This window comes from Pongo pygmaeus, chromosome 2 (genome assembly GCF_028885625.2).
Source record: "Pongo pygmaeus isolate AG05252 chromosome 2, NHGRI_mPonPyg2-v2.0_pri, whole genome shotgun sequence".
In the NCBI taxonomy this organism is placed as follows: domain Eukaryota; kingdom Metazoa; phylum Chordata; class Mammalia; order Primates; family Hominidae; genus Pongo; species Pongo pygmaeus.
Window position 1 is genome coordinate 188,623,007 of NC_085930.1, and position 7,879 is coordinate 188,630,885.

The window sequence follows — 7,879 nt, forward strand, 5'->3', positions numbered from 1 at the left end:
AAGCAAAGGCCCAGGCAGAAACTAACCTGACTTGCTGGACCTACAGCAGTGACGATGGTGAGGCTGGAAGAGAGTGAGCAGGGCAGAGAGCAGCAGATGAGACTAGAAGAGTGTGCCAGAGCCCAGTCACAGTTTCTTGATCATAGTAAAAAAAAAAAAAAAAAAAAAAAAACCTGATTTTTTTTTTCAGATAGGGTCTCACTCTATTGCCCAGGCACAAACGTGGCCCACTGCAACTTTGACCTCCTGGACTCAAGCAATCCTCCCGCCTCAGACTCCCATGTAGCTGAGACCACAGATATGCACCACCATGCCTGGCTAAAACGTTTTTATTTTATCTAACAATAATGGGTTCTGATGACTGAGATATAACCTGCTTTGATTTACCTCTTTTAAAGTTCATGCTGGCTGGTGGGAGACAGACAGTGGAAGCTGACAAACCAGTTGGGGGGCTCCTGCAGTCATCCAGGCCAGGGAAGAATACAGTTTGACACCAGGGCGGTGGTGGCAGTGTAGGTGATAGGAATGGTCAAATTAACTTTTTAAAAAAGATGGTCCAATCTGCAGTGATTTTGAAGGTAAAGCCCATAATACTTGCTGTTGAAGGAATAGATTTAGGATGAGTGAAATAGGGGAATTAGAATTTTTAGCCTGAGCAACTGGTAGATGGTGGTACCATTGACTGAGATGGAGAAGAATGAGAAACTGTAGCCAATGAGGCAGGATGAAAATCAGAAAGAGCGGTGTCCCAGAAGCCAAGGGGAAACGACATTTTGATAAGGAAGGAGTTATCTGTTGCCTGTGTCAAATGTGGCTGAAGATCCAGTTTAGCAAGACTGACATCCCTGGTGACCTGGAGAAGAATTGTTTCATGGAATAAGGAGGGATAATGTGTCTCTGAAGCGGGTTCAGAAGAAGACGGCAGATAGGGAGTAGAGATAGCCTACATGGAGTCTTTCAAAGATTTTCTTTTTGAAGCAAAGCTGCATTGTTATTGTTTGAAGTTTTATTTTTAACTTTTCATTTCGCCCAGTGCTGGGATTACAGGTGTGAGCCACCGCGCCCGGCCTGTTTCTTATTTTTATTTATCTTCTTCCACATTGAAAACCCCAGTTCCCAAAATATCAATGAATTTACCCATTTGCTCAATCCTATAATGCACATAAAATAGTTTCAGAATTGCTACACCTCTACCATACAAATAATAGCCTACTACACAGAGTTCAAGGTTATTTTTTCAGTTCTTTAATCTTTAATCCTGTGCTCAAAACTTACTTGGGATTTTTTTTTTCCTTGTGGGAGTTTACATTATTCACAGAAATACACGGTTTGTTGTTGCTGTTTGTATTGTTTTGGAGTCCCACTCTCCACATCTTGTTAATTTTATTTTTCAACATAAAAAAGACTAACAGTTTCCAAAACTCAAAACTATGCAAAAAAGTATATTCAGAACAAGGCCATTCCTTCTGTTGTTCCCATTTACTCAGTTCCTACCCAGTGCCTGTAGGTAACTAATTAGTTTCTGGTTATCGCTCCTGTATTTATTTTTTGTTCTGTCAAAAAACTACGCTTCCTCAAGGTGAGGTAGAGAAATGAGGCAGGGCCAGACGCCGTGGCTCATGCCTGTAATCCTAACACTTTGGGAGGCTGAGGTGGGTGGATCGCTTGAGCCCAAGGGTTCAAGACCAGCCTGGGCAACACAGCGAGATCTCGCTTCTATTTATAAAAATAAATAAATAAAAACAAATGAGGCAGTCACTGAAGCAGAACACTGGATCAAGAAACAATTTTATTTTAAAATGGGAGACTGTACAATAATGTAAATGATTCTGTAGTAACTGACAAATTGAAGGTGCAGCAGAGAGTATGATAAATTGCAGAGGGAAATATCTATCAAAATATCCTCTAGTTTAATTTGAGGGATATCAAAGGGTTCTCATATCCCAAAATAGATTGCCGTCCTGTTTGTAACCTTCCAAATTAGTTATAACTCTATCTCTAGAAAACCCACATTAAAATGGAGTTATTATTTTATCAAGATAATTAAGCCATCACTACCTATTAATATCAATAGGATATACTGTGCCCTGGCAAAAGGGAGGTTTTGAACTTGGAAGAAGACATTTAACTAGGAGTAGAGTGGTGAGAAGAGAATGGCTGATGTGAGGAGCTGTATAAAAACATGGGACAGACAATAATGATCATGCTGGAAAAACAAACATGTTTCTGGCATGTCTTGGATATTTTACACACATGCTAATGAGTAATTGAGGGTCACTCCTCATGCCCTCGTACTAAGTTAATATGGCTCAGGGGAAAGAACATGGACTTTGGAAACAGAGGGGTCTTGCTTCGAATCCCAGTTGAGTTACTCAACGCCTACATAACCACTGCCAAGTTACTTAAAACCTCAGACAATTTCCTTACCTGTGGAAGTAGATAATGGTGTTACTGTGAGATATAAGTAGAATAACTTACAGCACTGCCCCAGCCCAGAAGAGATATTTTAATAAATAAGTCCATAAGAGACGCAGATTAAAAGTCAGCAAGGTAAAGAAACTGATGACACAGCCAGCTGACTTCAATAACACGCCTAAGAGAAATCACACCATCTCAGGCAGTATTTGGTAAGGGCAGAAAAATGTCCAACACTTAGTTCCAATTCTTAATTTTCAAATTGCCCCAGAGTCTATTTTTAAAGTGTAAAAGTATGTGCTGACATACTTACATGCCAATTGTTTAAAAGAAACAATTCCACAGGTTAACAAAGGCCAATGACTCGGAATAACTTCCTAAATAATGTTTATGGGCCCACAAAGAGTTGAACCAACCTAAAACATCACAAGCTGTATTAATCAGTTTTATAAATGTATATACAGAGGGTTGACAACGTTCAATGAGATGATATTTTAAAAGTTTCTATTTCAGTTTCAAATTCATCTACAAACCAAAATGCAACATGGAAAATCTTAAAATGTCTTTAAGCCATATACTGAAATATACAGTAAATTTTCAGAGGCTAGAATCAGTAGTAAACCAAAAGCCCCACCTGAAGAGTATTAAAATGAACAATGGCAGAGACTCAAAGCACACAATTTTGAACGCACCTAATCAGCCGTTCTCCTCTCCGACTAGAAATGACTTCCCTCCCATCTTAAATTAAGTAGCGTGTGTTCTCTGTCCTAGAAGATGTACTTAATGGTCATAAACTCTGTTTGCAACACTGAGGCGGACTCATAATAAAAGTTCTAATCAACAATTAAATTTTGAACATTTTAAGAAAACTTCCCGCTAATCCACACGCCACGCTACTTTGTCGGTGGCTGAGAGGGAGAAAGATGCATCCTCATCCTTTATGGAAAGAGAAAGGGAAGGAGTGGGAGAAAAGGGAACACAAGGAGACGCAAAATAACAAAGTATTGCTTGTATAAACAAATGAAAGCCTGGTTTTAAACTTCTGAAAATTCAATATTCCCTTAGCGAATAGCAATACATAGCAAAGTATATGGCAATCATCTGTGTTCTGAAGCAGAAAAAGGTGGAGAGAAAAGGAAAACACTTTTTATTGTACTGAACTCACAAGTATTCAAAATTCATTAATCCCCTCCCATCTCCAAACTCTGGACATTATATCATTTCCAAAATAAATCTGAAACAAAACCATTGGACTAATTTCGGACTCAGCGTAGAACTTTTATGAGTCTTCCCAGCACTCTCCACCCAACAGCCCTGCTGGGCAGTCCCGAATACCCGCTATTTTGGGGGCACGCACGGGCTCGTGCTCTGAGTTCCTGGAAGGAGGCCTCGGGGAGTGACGAGAAACCCGGGGGTTCTGCAGGACTTGGACCGCCGGCCGTTCCTCGCTGCCCAGGGCGAGCGGTCTGGACCGCCCGGGAAGTGCCTGCTCTGGCGGTCGTGGGGCCGGTTCCCGCGCGGCAGCGGAGCGCGACACAGGCGCGCCCTCCCCGTCCCTCCCGGGCAGCGTCGGCCGCCCGAGCCCTCAGTCTTGGAGCCAGGAGAGACCCGCCCCGCCCCGCGCCGTCACTCGGGCCCCGTTCCGCAGGGGTGGCTCGCGGAGCCCCACGTCCCTACGAGAAGCCCGGGATCGCTTCGCCGGGCGCACCGACGAGCCGCCGCTCGCGAGCTGGCCGCCTACCTGGAGGGAGCTCGGGCCCGCGTCGACCGCGCGCTGCAGGGGTCCGCTGGGCGCTCAGCAACCCCCGGAGCGCGGAGCCGGCGTGGAGAGCGCAGCGCACCGCCGAGACCAGAGCCACCGGCCACACCCAGTCCCGCACCTCCCAGCAGCCAACTCCCCGGCGCGCCGGAGCCGGGGCGGGGACGTGGCTGGAGGCGCGAGGCGCGAGGCACGAGGCGCGCGGGCCCGGCGGGGACGTGCCGGGGCCGCGCAGACCCTCGGAGCGCGCGCAGCCCGGGCGGGGGCGAAGGGAGCGGGCGCCGCGCGCAGCTTCTGCTTCCTATTTTCTCTCTCGTTTCCTGCCAGAAGGAGAAGAAAAACATTCATTCCCGGGCAGTTTCGTTTTCTTGTTGGTGTGGCGCCGGGGCACGCTGCTAAGTAGTGCCCGTCTAAGTGGCGTGGCCAATTTCCTTTCTGGCGCTGACAGGCGCCAGTTTGCTTGTTAGCAGGATCGAAGGGCAGAGCTAGAAGACCCCAAAGGTCCCATTTAGGTTTCCCATTCTGGAATTCTAAATGTCAGAAAGTAAACTGAAGCCCAGAGTTGCACAACCTTGCGTTGCAGTCCCCGCTCTTCCATCACTAGTTGTAGGACCGTGTACCGTCTCGGGCCTAAGTTTCGTCATCGCCAAAATAAAGATATTGATACCTGCCTTATAAAGGTGCTAAGCATATTAAATGAAGTGATGTTTGCATGAAGCCTGCCTCCAAATAAATGGCCAATACTTGGAAGTTATTGTTCCTATTGTCATTGATAAAATTGGAAGGCCTTCCAGATATCCCTGCCAAGTCGCTCTTCTCTGCGTGAGTTAAACACCACATGCATCTCAATCGAGTTTTTTTTTTTTCCACATTTATCTGGGTGTTTTATGTTTAAAATGTCATAAAATAAATGCATCTATCCAATTTGCTTCCTCTGAAGTCAGTACCGCCTGGGAGCATTTTTCCTCTCCCCACCCCCATTTTTCTTCTGAGTTAATTCCAGTTTGACAGACTGTTGCTATAGCATTCCTTCTCTGACGTCAAACAATTTAAAGAAACAGCCCTGGGTAGCGAAAACTGCAGAGGAGTTCTTTGTGGAGTTTCTGTGCCGGAGAAGGGTTCGAACAATATCATCAGATAACTTTAACACCCCCTCAGCCTTCCAATCCTCCTTCTCTAGCTGCTTCCCACTATCACCTGGAATAAATCTATTAGTCCCTTGAAAGAGCTGATGCCATGATAAGCACACCCTGTTTGTGACTGTGGGGAAAATGTGACCGTTTTGTATAAAAGCCAGGCCATGACAAAAATAGAAGCAGCTGTTTCTATTTTCTTTATCCACAGATAAAGAAACTGTGGATAATTTTTTCCCCCAAAATTTTCATTTTTACTAATATTAGGAGCATTTTTCCATTAAGAAGAAAGAAGAGAAATGCCAAATATTCTGCATATCAAAGTGTCAGAAGAGCTCGTTGGGACATGAGTGTTTTGCATCTGTAACTATTTATGTTTCAATGATTAAATCCTGAGTTTTATCATTGTCATTTTTAGGAGGAAGCAAAGGGAAATTGTTAAAGAGTGCCTATTACGGATCATGCTCTCTGCTTTCTTATACTGTACTTAATCCTCATAATTACCTTGAAGTGTGAATTTTATCCCCATTTTACAGATAAGCAAACTGATGCCCTGGTAAGATTAATTTATCGGAGTCACGAAGGTACTGGTAGAGCCTTGCATGACATCAGATTGGATCAACTCCAAAGCCCACATTCTTTCTTTTTGTTGTTGTTGTTTTTTTGTTTTTTTGTTTTTTTGTTTTGAGACGGAGTCACCGTGCAGTGGTGTGATGTCCGCTCACTGCAACCTCCACCTCCCGGATTCAAGCGATTCTCGTGTCTCAGCCTCCCAAGTCTGGGATTACAGGCAGAAGCCACCACGCCCAGCTGATTTTTTGTATTTTTAGTAGAGACGAGGTTTCACCGTGTTGACCAGGCTGGTCTCAATCTGCTGACCTCAGGTGATCTGCCCACCTTGGCCTCCCAAAGTGCTGAGAATACAGGTGTGAGCCACCGATCCCGGCCCCATATTCTTTTTTTAGATTCTTTTCTGCCTTGTTCCTGTGCACTAGCATTTACCAGATGTTATAAAGCTTTGAGAGGTGATTGTTGGGTTAAGATTATTTGTTGAAAAACAAGTTGCTGGTATTTAGGAAAACACAGTGGGAAGCAATGAGATAGTCTATTCCAGAAAAGATTAGGGGAAATATAAATGAACAGCTCCTAAACAGAAAATACAAAACCTGAAAAGATGTAACAAGAATTTGACTGTCTTTTGAAGAGTTTAAAAGAATGATAACGTCAACCTTCCTGAAAATTTAACGTAGACAAAGAAATTACTAGAAGAATAAAGTCCAAGTACAGAAAAAGGAAAGTTTAATTATTATCCAAACGAATCTACTTCCAAGAATATTGTATTTCTGTTTTGCCATACCTGCTGCATATTTTTCTGAGAAAAAAAAAAAAAAACTTACTTGTTAAAGGACAAGCCTATACTGAAAATCTGAAAGTGGAGCTGATTAAAAGAATTTTATCATCAGGAATAATTTCATAAGAGCATAGTAATGCATCTAAGTGATCCAGCAATTCATGATTTTTCCAATGATAATGAAATCCACGAAGAACGAAAGAGAGAGACTGGGAAGGGAGGCAGAGAGAAAGGTGAAGGGGCATGCTATTAACATTTCTAATGCCTGCTGGTTTGTGTAGAGAATCGTAGAGATGTATCCTACTCCTAAGGATTAAGCCCCATGATCTTTTGTTTGGGTGCCACTGGCTGATAATTAGATTTCTAACTCATTAGGCCCATGTTCTCAAATCCTACTCTATTAAGAGAGCATGGTGGGTCCCTACTAGAGAACCTTTGAAGACAAAATCCTTGTCCGTTTCATCTTTGTGTCCGCCATAGTGTTTAACAGAGCACCTTGCATTTGCTAGGTACTCCACGAACAAATAAATGAGTGAATGCACTTGGCTGCTTGTTTAATGCAAATAACCTGCATACCTCACCCCATCCCACACGCTAGTCGGAATCATAAGAGGGGAGAAAGTGGTCATTGTTTTTCTAGGAGTGTAGTTACAGTTTCTTTTGCAGGGTGTTTTCCTTCACTATGATCAAGTTCAGAGAAGCTCTGCTCTTGGTCCTACATTGGATGAATCTGAATGCTGTACTCAGTGAGCTACCCTGTAATCCATAGTGCCATAGGTTTGTATATCCTGCTTTTAAGTTTTACCCTAGAAATGGTCTATTTTTTTTTTCTGAGCCTACCTTGCTCTCAGATGATGCCAAGCACACCGTGAAGAACAGAGCCATTAAAGTGTACAATACTTCAGTACCGCCCTGTATGTGTTGTATGCATTCCAATTCTACTGTGTTTGAAATGAGGCCAAATTAGATACATACAACATCATAACTACAGTAACAGATTTTATTTCACCTACAACAAAATAAGTTATAAAATATTAAATGGAAATTATCTAACAGGATCTACAGCACAGTTCCCCAAGGACATGAGAAGCAATTCCCTAGTAGATTCTGTAAGAAGTCAGTCTATGTGTGGTTTCAGACAGACATCCTTGATACAGAGTAGTCAAGCCTAAAGCCTTCCCTCTTGCTCACACACAATGCATTTTCCATATCAAAGTACAG

The 7,879-nt window shown here is 43.2% G+C and overlaps 1 protein-coding gene across 5 annotated transcripts in view; it reads right to left on the minus strand.

Moving 5' to 3' along the window:
• Positions 1-7,263, minus strand: part of GNB4 (G protein subunit beta 4) — a 58,178-nt gene extending 50,915 nt beyond the window's left edge. The window contains exon 1 of one of the 5 annotated variants that reach the window (XM_063662452.1): positions 7,259-7,263. The gene's annotated coding sequence lies outside the window, so the exon portion shown is untranslated. Of the gene's footprint in view, positions 1-3,772; positions 4,009-4,156; positions 4,501-7,258 lie in introns of those variants that run through there. The other 4 variants (XM_054483598.2, XM_063662449.1, XM_063662450.1 and 1 more) reach the window with 4 other exon arrangements.
• Positions 7,264-7,879: the final 616 nt, after the last annotated feature.